General features: G+C 47.1%; 1 pseudogene; it reads left to right on the top strand.

Annotated features, from left to right (window-relative positions):
- Nucleotides 1-12,400: 12,400 nt before the first annotated feature.
- On the top strand, nt 12,401-13,571 carry LOC148473956 (E3 ubiquitin/ISG15 ligase TRIM25-like; annotated as a pseudogene).
- The last annotated feature ends 3,006 nt before the right edge of the window (nt 13,572-16,577 follow it).

Genomic DNA, 16,577 nt, shown 5'->3' with positions numbered 1-16,577 from the left:
GGGGGGGTTAGGTTTAGGCACAAAAGGGGAGAGGGTTAGGCTACTAAAATGGAGGGTTAGGGGGGAAGGGTAAGTATACTTACCTGACCCCTTTCAGGATACCAACCATCGGGATGCCGCTGTCGGTATTCTGACAGGAGGCATCCCAACAGCAGGCATTACATACCCATTCCGTGTCTGCCATGCTACTGCTAGGTGCCAATGACATGCCTCCAAAAAGCTATATATATATATATATATTTATGTGTGTATGTAAATATATATATCTATATATATATATAGATATATATATATAGCCACCTATCCAGCCCTGCACTCTGACGTTTCCTCTTCCCAGCCCCCTTCTGCCTCACTCACACAGAGAGGTGTTGCAGCCCTCTTTTGCCTGCCTCAGCCACCCACCATATTAATCTTACCTTGTTTTGTGTGTTCCTGGCTGCTGCTCTTCCTTCTAGTCCTCCAGTGGCGCGCGGTGACGTCATGACGTCACACGTGCTAGAAAAACTTTATTGTGCATCGGCACTGCAGACAGTCGGACAGCAGGACCAGGATCTCCCTGACTGCAGGCTCCTTTCAGTAGTGGCAGGTTGGGGAGCGGACTGCCCGGGGGCCCCATATACAGTACATCATTAGCGCTGGCAGTAGCGGCGGCAGCGGGTGTAGGACTCTTTCACCTACACTGGCGGCAGCGGGCAGGAGGAGGCCGGGGCCCCCTTTTCTTTCTTAGTGTCCGGGCCCGGGACAGTAGTCCCGACGGTCCCCCCCTGATGGCGGTCCTGCTCCCAGAAGGGTCTAGCAATCTCCCTGACTGCACCTTACCCCCCCCACCTTATATATATCAGAGATATATACTTAAGCTGGCCACACACTAGACCAACTTACATCCAACCAGCCAACTTGTTGATTGGTTGGAATGAAAATCTGGTAAGGAATGAAAGCAAATGACAATCAGCAATTTGCTCCCAAATGCCGGAAAATTAACAAAAACTGTTGTTTGAACAAATTGTTTAGATCAAACATTTAACAAACTTGTCTGATGACCATTTTCATCTGTTTTCTGGCATTTAGGAGCAAATTGCTGATCATCATTTACTCCCGTACCTTACCAGATTTTCTTTCCAACCAATCAACTAGTTGGCTGGTTGGATGTAAGTTGGTCTAGTGTGTGGCCAGCTTTACAAATGGGATTCTCTGCATTGGGTATAAGGCAGTGCTCGAAGTGAGCCGGTATACGGCGGTATGTCATATCGCCACTTCAGTCTGTGCCCCGATTTAAAGTTTGTGCTGGGACCAGGGCCGACGCAAACCGCTTAGCGGATCCTGCACTGGAGGGAGGCGCCAGGCTGGAGAGGCGCTCTCCCTGCAGATGCTGCAGAGTCCGCTGTTCTTGCTGCCGGCTGCTGCTGCGCCTGTCACACTGTATGACAGGCAGCAGCAGCTTGCTGCGGAGACAAGCGGCAGAACCTGAGCGCTTCCAAGTCCCACCACCGGCTGTTCCGCCTCCTGCCAAGTCCTCCCCTTCCTCCCCTCCCTGCTGCGCTACAACTGACTTACTGTGCTGCCTGTCAAACTTAATGACAGACAGCGATCTGAGCCTGCCCTAAGTGGCCCTTAACCAACAGAACCGCTACACTTCTCCCCCCTGGCCGCCCCTCCTTCTTCTCTTTTCTCCTGCCGGCTCCTTAGATGTGGAGAGGAGCCGGGCCGGCCGTCATGAAGAGGAGTAGGACCCACCTAGCGACATGGAGATGCAGGCTGCAGCAGCAAAGGCTCAGGTAAGTGCTGCCTCTCCTGCAGAAAAAACGGGGGGAGGCATGTATTAACAATGGGTGAAGGGGTGCACCCAATATGGGGGGGCATATATTAATAATGGGGGTGTTCACTTTCAGTTTGCTCTGTGGTGTAACACATTACAGGAGCCGCAGGGGTGGATGACAGCTGAGCAGCTGCCTGTCTCCCTGCAGTGTAATCCATTCTCTCCCAGTCTGTGAGAGCTCGCTGAGAACAAGGGAGTGTCAGCTAACTATTTGCCATTTTACAAGTGTATTCAAACACTATTGAATACACTTGTATAGTGGCAAGTAGCTTGTAGATGCTCCCTTTATCCCAGCATGGGGGAGATCCTACAGACGGGGAGAATGCAGCCAGTGAGGTAAGTATTATGGGTGCAATGGAGGGGAGGGGGGGGGCTAGAGCCTGACACAGGAGGAAGCAGGAGTGTTATATATGGGGATGAGGGGGGGGCAAGACTGTGACATAGGTGGGAGTAGGTGTGTTATATGGGGGCTAAACTGACAGGTGAGAGCAGGAGTGTTATATATGGGGGGGCTAGACTGTGACACAGGTGTGAGCAGGTGTGTTGTATGGGGCAAAACTGACAGATGGGAGCAGGTGTGTTATATGGGGGGGCTAGAAACTGACACAGGTGGTGATGGAGTGATATTTGGGGGGCTGCCTACCCTCCAACATGACCCCTCCCATCAGGTACAGAATGCTCTGCTCCTGGACTTCCACCCAATGTATGATCGCAGACACCTGTGTTGAGCTAGTTAATTGATGAGAAGAGTGTTTCACCACATGTGGCTGCAATCATCAATTAAGAAAGAAGTCCAGGAGCGGAGCATTTTGTACCTAATGGGAGGGGTCATGTTGGAGGGTCTGGGGCTGTACTGTCATTGTGGAACTAAAGTGACACATGGGGGAGCTAGAGTAACATGTGCAGAGCTGAAGCCAGAGAGACACAGGGGTCTAGCTACTGAGGGGTCTAGTTACTATTGCTGGGCATACACAGCCAGATAAAATGTCTGTTGGACCGACAGACATTTTATCTGGCAGCATGCTAGCCGCAGATGTCGCCAGCATACACTGTGAGAGAAATCTCACAGTGTATAGCCCGACATCCGCGCTCCGCCCCCGGGGGCGGAGACATTTCCCTGTCAGGAAATGTCTGTCGGCCGCGCTGGGCATACACTGCCCGATGCGGCCGACAGTTTGCCGGGTAAATATCGCATCGGACGGACATGCTGGACAATCCTGCATGCCCGACCGAGCAATATTTAACCCTCGGTCGCCCGCACACACGCTACAATTATCGGGGCGATCCGCTGATATCAGGCGGATCGCCCCGATAATTGTAGCGTGTATGGCCAGCATAAGCAGTGTTAGGAGACAGAGTGAAAAGTGATAAGGTGGCAGCCAATCAGCTCCCAACTGTCATCTCACAGGCTGTGTTTGAAAATGACAGTTGGGAGCTGATTGGCTGGCACCTTATCACTTTTAACTCTGTCTCCTAACACTGCTTAGTAAATAGACCCCTCAGCCTTCAATGGAGATAGAGATAATTTGCCAAACAACCAGCTCCTAACTGTCATTTTTCAAACATATCCTGTGACATGGCAGTTAGGAGCTGATTGGCTGGTACCTTATCTCCGATCACTTTATCTCCATCCAAGGCTTAGTAAACAGTCCCCATAGGGAGGTGGATGCATGCTGTAGAAATGCAGGGGTAGTGGGGGGTGGAATGAGTTTGCTGGACAGTCACAATAGGGATGAGGCCGCTGTTGTTACACAGAAGAAGTGAGGAGGCAGCTGGAGAGAGACGAGGATGAGGCAGTTGGAGAGATACTGGTGGAGGATGTGGATGGAAATACCCCAGAAGCAGGAGCCTAGTGCCACAGGGGGCATGTGGCTGAAATTACACACAGGGCAGGAGGTGACACAAGAAGCACGAGGCCAGAATTAACACAGTGAGCATGAGGCTGGAGAGACACGAAGCATGAGGCTGAAGGGGATACGTTGGGTTGTATGATGACGACATTGGTTATATTCTTACATAAACAGGCGTCTTCCAGACCATGGGATTTCCTACATGAATAGTGAATACTGAAGGAAGACATCATCTGCCCAGGGAGGATCAATTTCTTCAGAGGTTCCCCATCGCAGAGAAACCACCATATAGGTAAGGTGTATTTTTATTTAGTACACACAAAAAACTGTATATATTTTTTTTAATGGGGCTACAAAGGGACTTTCGCTCAGGACTCTATTTGGTCTAGAACCAGCCCTGTATGGAGGGCACTGATGGTAGCTGCATTATATGGTGGTCACTGCAATGCTTTTTGTATTATATAGTGATCACTGATGGTCTCTGCATTATATTGCGGGCACTGCAACACTCCCTATATTATATGGCAGTCACTACAATGCTCTCTGCTATGTGCTCTACATTATGTGGTGGTCACTGCAATGCTCTTTGAATTATATGGAGGTCACTGCTATGCTCTCTGTATTACATTAACAGCACTGATGGTCTCTTCATTAAACAGTATGACAGTCACTGCAATGCTCTCTGTATTATCTGATGGTCACTGCATTGCTCTGTATTACAGTATATGTCAGTCATTGAGACGCTCTCTGCATTATATAGCTGGCAATGTGATGCTCCTAGTGAGACCATGTTCCTTTTTTGCAGTGCATGCCAAAGGCGCACACTGTCCCTTTATAAATAATGGGAAGGCGCAAATTAAAAAATTTACAGAGGGGCACTGAACACCCTAGCACCGGCCCTGGCTGGGACCAAATATGGGATCCCAGCAGCAAAACAGCAGCGGCAGGATTTATTTGGAGATGTGTCCCACTGGGGACACATCTCTTATCAGTGCTAGCTTAACCTAGCATCAGGTCTTGTGCCAGGGGCATATTCGGCGTCAGTTTATACTTGTTGCCAGCCGCGTGGGTCAATCGCGGACTGGTGACCAATCAAAGAGAAGCATCGGCTGTGGCCATTTAAATTTGGAAGTAGCCAATCACGGCTTGCGGAACAGCAGCCAATAGGAAGTAGCCATGTGGCTGCTTCTGATTGGCTGCCGGTCCACCCCATGATTGGTTCACGGCCGGCACAATGCTTAACATGCCACTGCATCTCCACTCATGCCCTGGCGCTGGGACCCAATACTCTGACCAAAGCTGTGCCTCTGCTTGGTGCCGGGCGGCTGAGGAGCGCCCACTGCCACCGGGAAGGAGAGGTGGAGAAGCAGCTGTCTCAGAAAACGCTGATCAAAGATGTGACCCTGATTGTGCAGTGCCACCCACAGAGAGCCCACTATGGGCCGGGGGATTGGGAAGCATCTCTGTCAGCGCAGACAACAGACTTGGACTGAGAGGTACTGTGGGTACTGTAGGGTGGGCACTGTGAGGAGCAGGAGGTGAGAGGGAATAAGGTAGTGCTAGGTGCAGGGGGTGAGAGAGGGAAGCAGAGGCTACTTCTCATTATCAATATCCCTAAAGCTCAGGAGGGGGGGGGTATTCAACAAAAATTTCCATACCCCCACTTCAAAATTTTCACTTCGAGCACTGGTATAAGGCACAATGATCCCTATGGCTACATGTATTATTTGAAAATTATCAGTGTGTTTTCATCAACAAGTAGATATTACTAATATACCAACTTACTAGGAAGCAGCCTGGTCTGACGCAAGCTTGTACACCTCCGTTATATTTCTCTGCAATTTACTCATAGCAGGAAACACTTGCGCAACGCTCTGCACACCAGCAATGAACCTCATGCACCCTGCAGCATAAACTTTAACAAAATTCATGTAACCCTGGTTAAGGGTTAAATAACATACTATATTAATAAGTACATATATGAGTTAAATATATATGTACTGCAGTCACAGTTCTTGAGGTAAAATGTATGTGTGTGTCATGTATTTATAATGGAGTATTGTAGTTCATGATATGTATATATATATTTAATGTATTTGCATATAACTTTATGTGGTACTTTTTTCTATCTCTGTGGTGAGGATGTGCACAATGTATGAGATGCACATGCACAGGAGAAGAAGTGGGCGGAGTGATATGGCTGGGAGTGGTTAGGTTCCTGCCAGGAAAAGAGGGGCAGGGACAGAGAAACATATAAAAGGAACTGACAGCAGAGTGGGAGTCAGTCTGCTGATCCCTCCCTCCAGTGCCTGCCCTCCTGTGACCCGGGCAGCCAGTGAGCGGCTATATGCTGCTGGGCGCAGGGTGGCAGAGCCGGAGAGGGAGCCCAGCCGCAGCTGGGGAAGAAGGTGGGACAGCGGCACCCACCCTGTCTACCTGATGATGCCAGAGAGGCGGCGTCACGGGAGGTGGACCTGGCAGCGTGAGTGGAAGTGGCTAGGAGCCGCGCAGGAAGTCCCGGCGTCAGCCACCACGTCAGCGGGGAGGCAGATCCGGAAGTTCCGGCTACTGTCCAGTGACAGGAGGGCTGCCTGCTTGGTGGCAGGCTATGACAGAGCCGGGGGAGAGGGAGACACAGCAGCAGCGGTGGTCCCGGCAGCAGAGCAGTGCAGAGGGCCCGGTGGTGAGCAGAGGCTGTAACTGGGCGAAGCTGCAGCACATCCCCATAGCTTAGAGGCTGTATCCCAGGAGGAGGGGTGCATCTACATTTGGGGAGGTGGAGCGGCAGTGGCTGTATCCGGTGGTCAGCGGTAGTTCCCTGCAGGACAGCCCAGCAGCAGTAATACAGAGGTGGGCTGCAGTTAGCAGAAAGAGGCCAGGGGTTTCTCTGCAGATGGGAAGGTCACTGAGTGACAAGTTAGCAGTGGCAGCAGCGCCCTGCTAACAGTGAGTACATATATGCACTGCACTCACCTAGAGCTCTATTTATTAACATTATTTTTACTAAAATAAAGTGATAAAGGCTGTTTTGTGTTTTCACACCCTTTTCACATTATTTTAGTATCACCTATAGTTATTACAGGGCAATTGGAGTAGAATTAGTAAAATTCTACTCCAACCCCTAGTATCACTTATTTTTAGTAAAGCAGATCGCATTTCCCATAATTGTAATGGGAAATGTGATTCGACCATAGTTACTAAAAATAAATTGTAAAAAAATACCGGGGGAAGCCCTGAGATAATAACGCCACCTGGAGGTGGCGTTATCCAGGGTCTCCCCCGGTTACCGGGCTCCCACTCTGCCCTAACGGGGAGAGCAGAGGTGGGAGCCGGTACCAGTAATCAGCTATGTGGTCTAAACAGACCGCAAGCTGATTGCTGTAAAAAAAAGAAGAAAAAAAATTAAACATTTTTTTTTTACTTACCTGACTCCAGGGACCGGTGATCGGGCCTCCGGTGATGGCTCCTCTCCAGTCAGCTGGTCTCCCACAGTGCACTGCTGCCCGGTCATCAGGTGATCAGGCTCCAGTGCAGTATGGGAGATCACCTGATCGGGAAGCCCGGAGAAGATCACCGGCCATGAGGATGCAGGTAAGTGTAATGAAGGGAGGGGGGGTCATGGGGGGGGGGCTTAGCGCCGGGGGCGGGGCTTAGCGCCGGTGGGGGTAGCAGCGACGGTGGGTCGGCGCATGCGCGGGCTCTTAGTCGCTGTATTTTTTCCGAAAATACCGCGACTAGAGTGCGGATGGGATCTGCAGGGACAGAGCTTTATCGCAAGCTCTGTCCCTGCAAGGGATTTATAGTAAATCCCTGTGATATTGCCTGAATTCGCAATGCGAATTCACTCGGTAATATCACACTACAATCCGCATTCAATATGCGGATTGTAGTAAATAGAGCCCCAAGTATCTAGCTGACCGGCCCTCAAGGGAAGGTGGGTAGCTGCCTTGAAAGGAAAGTGCTGGGGGAGAAAGTAGACTTTACTGTTACCGTCTGACAGGGCTGTGGACAATCCCTATTGTAGCCCTACTGTAACTACCCCACTGCAGAACATTACAAAGCCAACACGAGAAGTGGCTGAAGTGTGAATGATCCCCACATTAGCCAGACTAGTCCTCTACTATTCTGACTGAGGCTACCCTGCGTTCACAGTGAAAGCAGTGGGCAGTTGCAGCTTAATGTATGATGAACTGATAGGAGACAGGATACCCCACATCCAGCATCTTCTCCAGCCTCTCCCACACCAGTGCACCCTGTCATGCATACATGGTGACTGCTTACTCTGGTAACCTGTGATCTAGAGTAATAAAACAGCAGTGGTACTGTGAACTATTTGTTCAGCAATTCTTTATTCACACATACAGTGAAGTACTGTATATTGGAGACCTGTTAACTTCTTTAGGGTTAATCTGCATATACATAAAGTAACATATTACAAATGCCGCCAGCCATTATCAGACTGTGAGCTACATCTGGCCCCTGCACTAAGGGCTATGGAATAGACTCGCTCAAGGAGGATACATAACAACAGAGAGGCTCATAGAGCTATGGAAACATTATAGGGGAATATTAATAGCTCAACTAAAGACTTATATGTCACGTTATTTATTTTCTATAATATAGGTTTAAATGGTATAGGTTTTATTCACACGTGATGCTATGCGACAATCATATGGGATTGATATAGGACAGGGTCAGGATATTTAATGTCTAATGGAGTGAGTTTAATGTAACAGAACTTTAGATGAGATTTTATGAGTTCATCACTTTGGGATTGGTATACTTCCTCTTCTGATGCAATATCGGTTTTAACAAGAAGTAAAACATATGTGTTGGTGATGGGTATTAATTGTAAGTGCCAAGTAATGTGATTCTATATGCTCCTTTTAAGTATCTGTTAAAGTATGTGACATTAGTAGTGTATTAATAGTTACTGTGATGCTTATCTGTGTAAAATGTTTATGGGATTACACTATTATAATTGTGTTATGTGAAGAAATATTTAAAACAATTGTACATGCTATTATTTCATAAAAATGAGTTAACACTGTTACATTTGTGTAGTTACTTACCTGAAGATTTGACACAAGGATCCAAGAAGAAAAACAGGTCTACCTAAGTTTTACACTGTGATATCCTGTGACATATAATATGGTTTGAATAGCTCCCTATTAAACCATGGATAGTTATAACATTTAAGTGGGTTTTCTCAAGTAGGCCCATAATGACTATTAATACTTGGGTGGAGGCACTGACAATGGGGATGTACACCACTTAGAGGAATGCTAAGGGTGGGTACATTAGGAGTAACAAAGGTGTTAGTAACCTGGTGTCCCTTTATAGAGGTAAAGGGGGGTTACATTCAGGCACATCGGAAATACTAAGCATTCAATGTAACTATTAACAAACACATTAACTAGAATTAATATTCACTTGGAAGCATTTTAAGGGCATATAACATAAAACTTTTGCATTAACCATCACTGCCAATACTTATTACAGGGGTTCATAAGAAGATACTATGGGGTAATCTCCAGCCATCAGTCACTAAAATAACTTGTGAATAAGGAGGAACCTACTATGCTTGCCCAGACCAGATTACTCTGCTCTCAGACGGTTCCCACACATGAGGCTCCCTTCGCTGCGCCAGTACCCATTTGCCACATCCAGGGAACCCCAACTGGAGATGGCACATGTTCCTCCCACCACCCAGCAAAGTTAGAATAGATTAAACTGAGTGTCTCATCCCCAGCAACGGCTCTCCTGCCACCTTCCTTGGACCAGGTCCTCGCCCAGCTTCCTCTCCGCAGCACCTTGCACACTCCGGTCCTGTGACCTTCCCTGGGTCTGGGTCCTCTCCGGGGTCTTTCAGCTGGCTGTTGATCTATTGATCTGTTCTCTTGCAGGGGTCTTCTTGGGTCCTGGAGCCGGGGTCCTTATGTGGGCTGTCCCAGTTGCAGGTACAGATTAGCTGTCACAGTGGTGGTCCCAGCAGCAGTTTTTCAGGTGAGGGCCTCCTCTGGTCCGGCTACAGCAACTCTCACAGGTCCCCCCTCTGGGTCCTTCTTTGGGACATCCCTTGTGCTGCCTGCTCATCCTGGCCATTACACAAGGGTCCTCTGCGCCAAACCCACCAAACTTCAACCGCCGGGTCCTCCTCTGGGGTCCTTGAGGTGGCCATCCTGAGCTTCCACCCATTTCCATGCTGGGGTCCTCTGGGGTCTCTGCAGCAGAGTATGCCTCTCACCATCAGTGCTGCTCCATCTTTCTAGCTGCCCCACCACATGTGATGTTTCGATTGTCTATCGGTTTATCACAACATATGTTAAGCAAATGATGTCAATAATGTAATTAATTAACATAAGTGTTGTCCAAATGTTTTCCTTTGGTTTTTTTGGGTTAAACCTTTGTTTGTTTATTTTTTTTATTATAAAAAATAAAATTCAAAAAATTAACAAACACACTTAAAAGGTAATTGTTTAAAAACAACATTTACGCAAAAGCAGAAAATAATACTAGCTTCAGGATACTTTGCTATACTAACATGTTTCGATAAGCACCAACAATTATTTGGTTAATTAAGCCAATTTGCTCCTACAAACGCACTGGAACAATTGGGCATCTAATTAGCCTTGTTATTAGCAAGAAGTTTGCAGACTATTAGGTGATTGTATTGTGGGCTCTGAAATAGTAACATCACTAGTTACATCGGTTATACTAGGTGCTAACGAAAATACTATCGGTCTTGCGGGAGACCATACCCTACCACAAGCTGGTCAATCATCCCGACCTGAGGCCTGCTCGCAGAGTGACGTATTACTACTTCCGCTCTTCGTTCTCTCTCGCAGCAGTTAATTTATGTACGCCCCGAAAACGGCGTGCGAATGCTGTGGCACGCCTGCGTTTTTAGGCCAACACCCCGTCACCTCCCACAAACGGCCCTTTCTCTCAATCAACTATTGGAAGTCACTTCCTGCTCGCAGTCCGTACGAGCGAACAAATATCTGTTCGCAAAGACTCAGTTGCGCATGCGCATAATGGTGCATATGCATGCGCAATTGCAGAACATCGGCCAGGAACGAGCGAGCGGCTGCTTGCGAACGTTTCTGAATCAGGCCCACAGTCGCAACGGGATTATCGTCCACCTCTGAATCGTCCACCTCTGAATCAGGCCCCCAGTTACATACAGTCCTGGTGGATGCTGGGAAAATCAGGCGCTGCGCTTCTGCATCACCCAAATTATTTCTTCTCCAATTAATTAGTAAGAAGAATATTCATTAATAGCATTTATATATACAGATGTGTCCTTTTACATCCATGCTGATCACGCTAAAAACATGCGCACGCATCGCGCCATGTGATTACCCGCAGCAGCATATGCTATGGTACGCTATGGCGCTCTGTGATCGCACCGTGCAATCCAATGGAGTCGCAGGGAGCGAACGCAGTGCACATATCCGCTCGCAGGCGCACGGTTCGAGCCATGCATGGCGCGATTTTCTGCGTACAGAGCAAAGATGCAAGAGGACGGAATGGGATTGTTTTACCAGCAGTTGTTTAGCCGCCGGTTCAAATCCCGACAGGGAGAGCCCGGCAGGACAGAATGCCGACAGTCTAACCCTCCCCTCTATAACCCGCCTTTAGGGGTGCCTAACCCTAACCTCCCCCCGTCAGTGCCTAATTCCCCCTCCCCGCTCTCTAATCCTAACCCTCCCAAGGGGGTGCCTAACCCTATCGTCCCCCCCTAGTGCCTAACCCTAACCCCCCCTAGCCTAACCCTAACCTTCCCGGGAGGTGCCTAACCCTAAGTCCCCCACCGGGGTGCCCTAAACCTAACCCTCCCTCTCCACGGCTAAGTAGAACGGGCGCCCGTACTTACGTTGATCGGGCCGCAGGTCATAGAGCTAAATCTCCAAGAGGACATATCTGTACCTGGCTTCCATCACCTTTGGAACTAATATAAGTATTTTAGGGGTGGATATACTGTATAGAAATATGGTACATACTAGGGGGTCTATTCATCATTACCATTAGTGATAATTATGTTTTAAACTCGCTACAAGTTTAAAAAAATATTTTTGAGGCATTCATCATGCCTCATTCATCATACCTCCCTAACAAAAGTATCACTTCCGAACAGCTGCTGTTTTTGCGGAGTCAGCTTTTTGGAAAAGTGATACTTCACCTGCAGCTGAGGTATCCATAAGGATTTCCTCACACTGTGCCGGCACCCCTCTCTTCTACCCCAGACACACCCCATGGCCACTGGTGTCAGTCCGAGGTCCTCTTCCACCCCTCCGCTGGCAGCAGTTGTTCACAGACATATCAATATACTATGGATATATCGCCCATTAAGTGTAATATATCTTTTGGTGTGTACCCCAGCTTTAGTACGAATACTCTTAAGCTCCGTACACACGGAGCAATTTTAATGCACGATTTGAACGATAACGATATCGTTCATATCGTTACCATTCAAATCAATCATCTTTTGCTCCCTACCAGCCTGCCAATGACCAGCGATGCACGGGCACATATGGATAATAGCGATATCGATCATCCAGCACACCAGGGAGGGGGCAGGACAATCAGCCAGCGATTATCGTATCGCTGGCTGATTGCTCTGTGTGTACGGAGCATTAGTGACAAACTCAGCCTCGCCCTGTGTAAATATGAAACACACCCACTGGTATCTGAGTGTCAGAGACTTTCATTTCCTCTTCTGCTGCCAGCGATGGCGTCTGCTGATCTGAGACAGGAGCTGGACTGTTCCATCTGCCAGAGCATTTATACAGATCCTGTAACCCTGAGATGTGGCCACAACTTCTGCTGGGTCTGTATTGATCGTGTGCTGGATACACAGGAGGGATCTGGAGTTTATAGATGTCCTGAATGCAGAGCAGAGTGTCAGGAGCGTCCTGCACTAATACGGAACATTCCTCTGTGTAACATAGTGGGGAGTTTCCTGTCTACCCGACCAGATCAGGAGGAGACTGGGATCTTCTGCACTTACTGCATTCACTCTCCTGTACCTGCTGTTAAATCCTGTCTGCATTGTGAGGCTTCTCTATGTGATAATCACCTGAGAGTACACAGCAAGTCAGCAGAACACGTCTTATCTGATCCCACCACTTCTCTGGGGAACAGGAAATGCTCCGTCCATAAGAAGCTCCTGGAGTATTACTGCACTGAGGATGCTGCCTGTATCTGTGTGTACTGCTATCTGATTGGGGGACACAAACGACATCAGGTGGAGACGCTGGATGAGGCCTCTGAGAAGAAGAAGGAAAAGCTGAGAAATGTTCTGCAGAAACTGACCACAAAGAGAGAGGAGACTGAGAAAAGAGTCCAGAGTCTGCAGGAGCACAGGAGAGATCAGGGAAAAGCAGCTGGTGTAACAGAGACAGTCACTGTCCTGTTTAGAGACATCAGGAGACAGCTGGAAGACCTGGACAAGAGAGTCCTGAGTGAGATCTCCAGGCAGGAACAGCGCGTTTTACTCTCAGTCTCTGATCTGATCCAGCAGCTGGAAATAAAGAAGGATGAGCTGTCCAGGAAGATGCGTCACATTGAGGAGCTGTGTAACATGTGTGATCCAGTGACTGTCTTACAGGAACCAGACACAGGTGACTTGTGTGATACTGAGGACACAGAGAGACATGATAACCAGGTCCATGGTGTAGAAGATCTGGATGTGGGTCTCATCTTAGGGGCATTACACACAGTATCTGATATAATAACAGGTATAAATACAGGGGGCTATGTGCAGGAAGCTACAGACCTATTACTGGATGTAACCACAGCTGGTGATAAGATATATATATCATGTGACCTGAAAACTGCATCCACGTGTCCAATGCAGAATCGTCTAATGTCAGCAAAGAGATTTCAGTATAATCAGGTAATAAGCACCAGGGGATTCTCCTCAGGGCGACATTACTGGGAAGTGGATGTCAGTAAATCAGAGCAGTGGATGGTGGGGATGTGTTTTCCCAGTATAGTCAGGATAGGAGTTTGGGCACGCCTTGGAGGTAATAAGTCCTGGTGTGTGTATAGGAATAATAATCAGTACTCAGTGAGACATGACATTACAGGGATCCAGTTACCTGACAATATCCCCTGTGACAGAGTGAGGATATACCTGGATTATGAGGCAGGACAGATATCCTTTTATTCTCTGTGTGACCCCATCATACACTTACACACTTACATTGCCATCCTCACTGAGCCCCTTCATGCTGCATTAGGTGTATGGAAAGGCTGTATAACTATATCTGGGAGAGTCAACACCTGTTAGAAGTGATCAAAATAAATCAGCAAATAAACTGGGGAGGGGGCTGATTTAGGATTGGTTAACATTGGCCAGCTCTGTCAGAACCTTTCAATTTGTGCTGCTGCTTGCAGACTGCTTTCCTCTCTGTCAGTGTCTCTAACCCTGGTGCCTGGGCAAGTAACCGATTAGGGAGTCACTGATGTTACTATGCAGCTCCCCACCCCCCATTACTTGCACCAAGTCGCTCCTGGGAAGCTCTGGCTCATACACACATAACGATATGCTCCATGTGCAATACTGTTAAGTGTTTGGTGTTGTTTGCTCTGGCTCTCCCGGGCATAGGACATTGGGCATACACACTGAATGTTATCGTTCAGTGACGTCACCCTCCCTCATCCCTGAACTTGCAGTTCCTGTCGATATTGTCAGGTTGCCCTGCAAGTTCAGGCAATGAAAGACATAGTTAATGATTTGCGGGAGTGCGCATCGTTAACGATACTGTTCATACGCACTGGATGATATTGAACGCTATTAATGATAACAATATCGTTATCGTCCATATCGTTCAATTTATTGTCTAGTGTGTATGAGCCTTAGACATGCGGGCACTAGCAAAACATGACATGAGGAGGTAGCCTGGCCTGTTCCTGCTGCAGTACCATAACGTCACTTATGTGTCTGTGTAACTGGGGGAAACACAGCATTCACTCATAGAATATAGTACAATCATGTATATATGTTATTCCTGTGTGTGTGCCATGTACATATATATTATTCCTGAGTGTGCCATGCATATATGTTATTCCTGAGTGTCTGTGCCATGTATATATGTTATTCCTGTGTGTGCCATGTATATATGTTATTCCTGTGTGTGCCATGCATATATGTTATTCCTGTGTGTGCCATGCATATATGTTATTCCTCTGTGTGTGTGCCATGCATATATGTTATTCCTGTGTGTGTGCCATGCATATATGTTTTTCCTGTGTGTGCCATGTATATATGTTATTCCTGTGTGTGTGTGTGCCATGCATATATGTTTTTCCTCTGTGTGCCATGTATATATGTTATTCCTGTGTGTGTGCCATGTATATATGTTATTCCTCTCTGTGCCATGCATATATATGTTATTCCTGTGTGTGTGCCATGCATATATGTTATTCCTGTGTGTGTGCCATGTATATATGTTATTCCTGTGTGTGCCATGCATATATCTTATTCCTGTGTGTGTGTCATATATATATGTTATTCCTGTGTGTGTGCCATGCATATATGTTATTCCTGAGTGTGCCATGTATATATGTTATTCCTCTGTGTGCCATGCATATATATGTTATTCCTGTGTGTGCCAAGCATATATGTTATTCCTGTGTGTGTGTCATGTATATATGTTATTCCTGTGTGTGCCAAACATATATGTTATTCCTGTGTGTGTGTCATGCATATATGTTATTCCTGTCTGTGTGTCATATATATATATATATGTTATTCCTGTGTGTGTGCCATGCATATATGTTATTCCTGAGTGTGCCATGTATATATGTTATTCCTCTGTGTGCCATGTATATATGTTATTCCTCTGTGTGCCATGCATATATATGTTATTCCTGTGTGTGTGCCATGCATATATGTTATTCCTGTGTGTGTGCCATGTATATATGTTATTCCTGTGTGTGTGCCATGTATATATGTTATTCCTGTGTGTGCCAAGCATATATGTTATTCCTGTGTGTGTGTGTCATGTATATATGTTATTCCTGTGTGTGCCATGCATATATGTTATTCCTGTGTGTGTGCCATGCATATGTTATTCCTGTGTGTGTGCCATGTATATATGTTATTCCTGTGTGTGCCATGCATATATGTTATTCCTGTGTGTGTGCCATGCATACATGTTATTCCTGTGTGTGTGCCATGCATACATGTTATTCCCATGTGTGTGCCATGCATACATGTTATTCCCATGTGTGTGCCATCCATACATGTTATTCCCATGTGTGTGCCATGCATATATGTTATTCCCGTTTGTGTGCCATGTACATAATGTTTGTCATTCTTGTGCGTACAACCTTGTGTATTATAAATTATAATAAGCCTAAAGGCTGTACTTCATACTTGCCTACCCTCCCGACTCGCTCCCGGCCCCCCCGGAAAGGCAGGCAACCCCCACCATGGTTATAAGAGAATCCCCTGTTGGGGGAGGGGAGGGCAGTGACACGATTCGTGCTGAATTGCTTCAGTTTGACCCCGCACCATGCTTCACAATGCCAGTAATCCAAAGCCAAAATTATGCTATGATGTGGCCACAGCAAAACCCGACCCCCCCCCCACACACACACACACACACACACACACACCGCTCCGTTGCCATTCGGGACATGCACCCTTGCTTTGCCGATCTGGCTGTCCCCTCCTGGTAGGGGCAGCCACAATGTTGGCAACCCTGCTGTACTTTTTGTAAACAAAAAAATATATATATATACAACTTTGATGACATTAATATAGTAGTAACAATATCTTTTTTATATTACAATTGCTAAAGGGTGTACTTTTCTCCATAAAAATGCATTTTCTTATTAAATCAATATATTAAGGGACATTTCTTAACATACAGTAGTAAGCGTATAGACAATTAATA

The sequence above is a fragment of the Taudactylus pleione genome, unplaced genomic scaffold (assembly GCF_031769625.1).
Source record: "Taudactylus pleione unplaced genomic scaffold, aTauple2 ptg000903l, whole genome shotgun sequence".
In the NCBI taxonomy this organism is placed as follows: Eukaryota; Metazoa; Chordata; class Amphibia; order Anura; family Myobatrachidae; genus Taudactylus; species Taudactylus pleione.
Note: the sequence above shows the minus strand (reverse complement) of the source record. Positions and strands in the feature narration are given on the sequence as shown.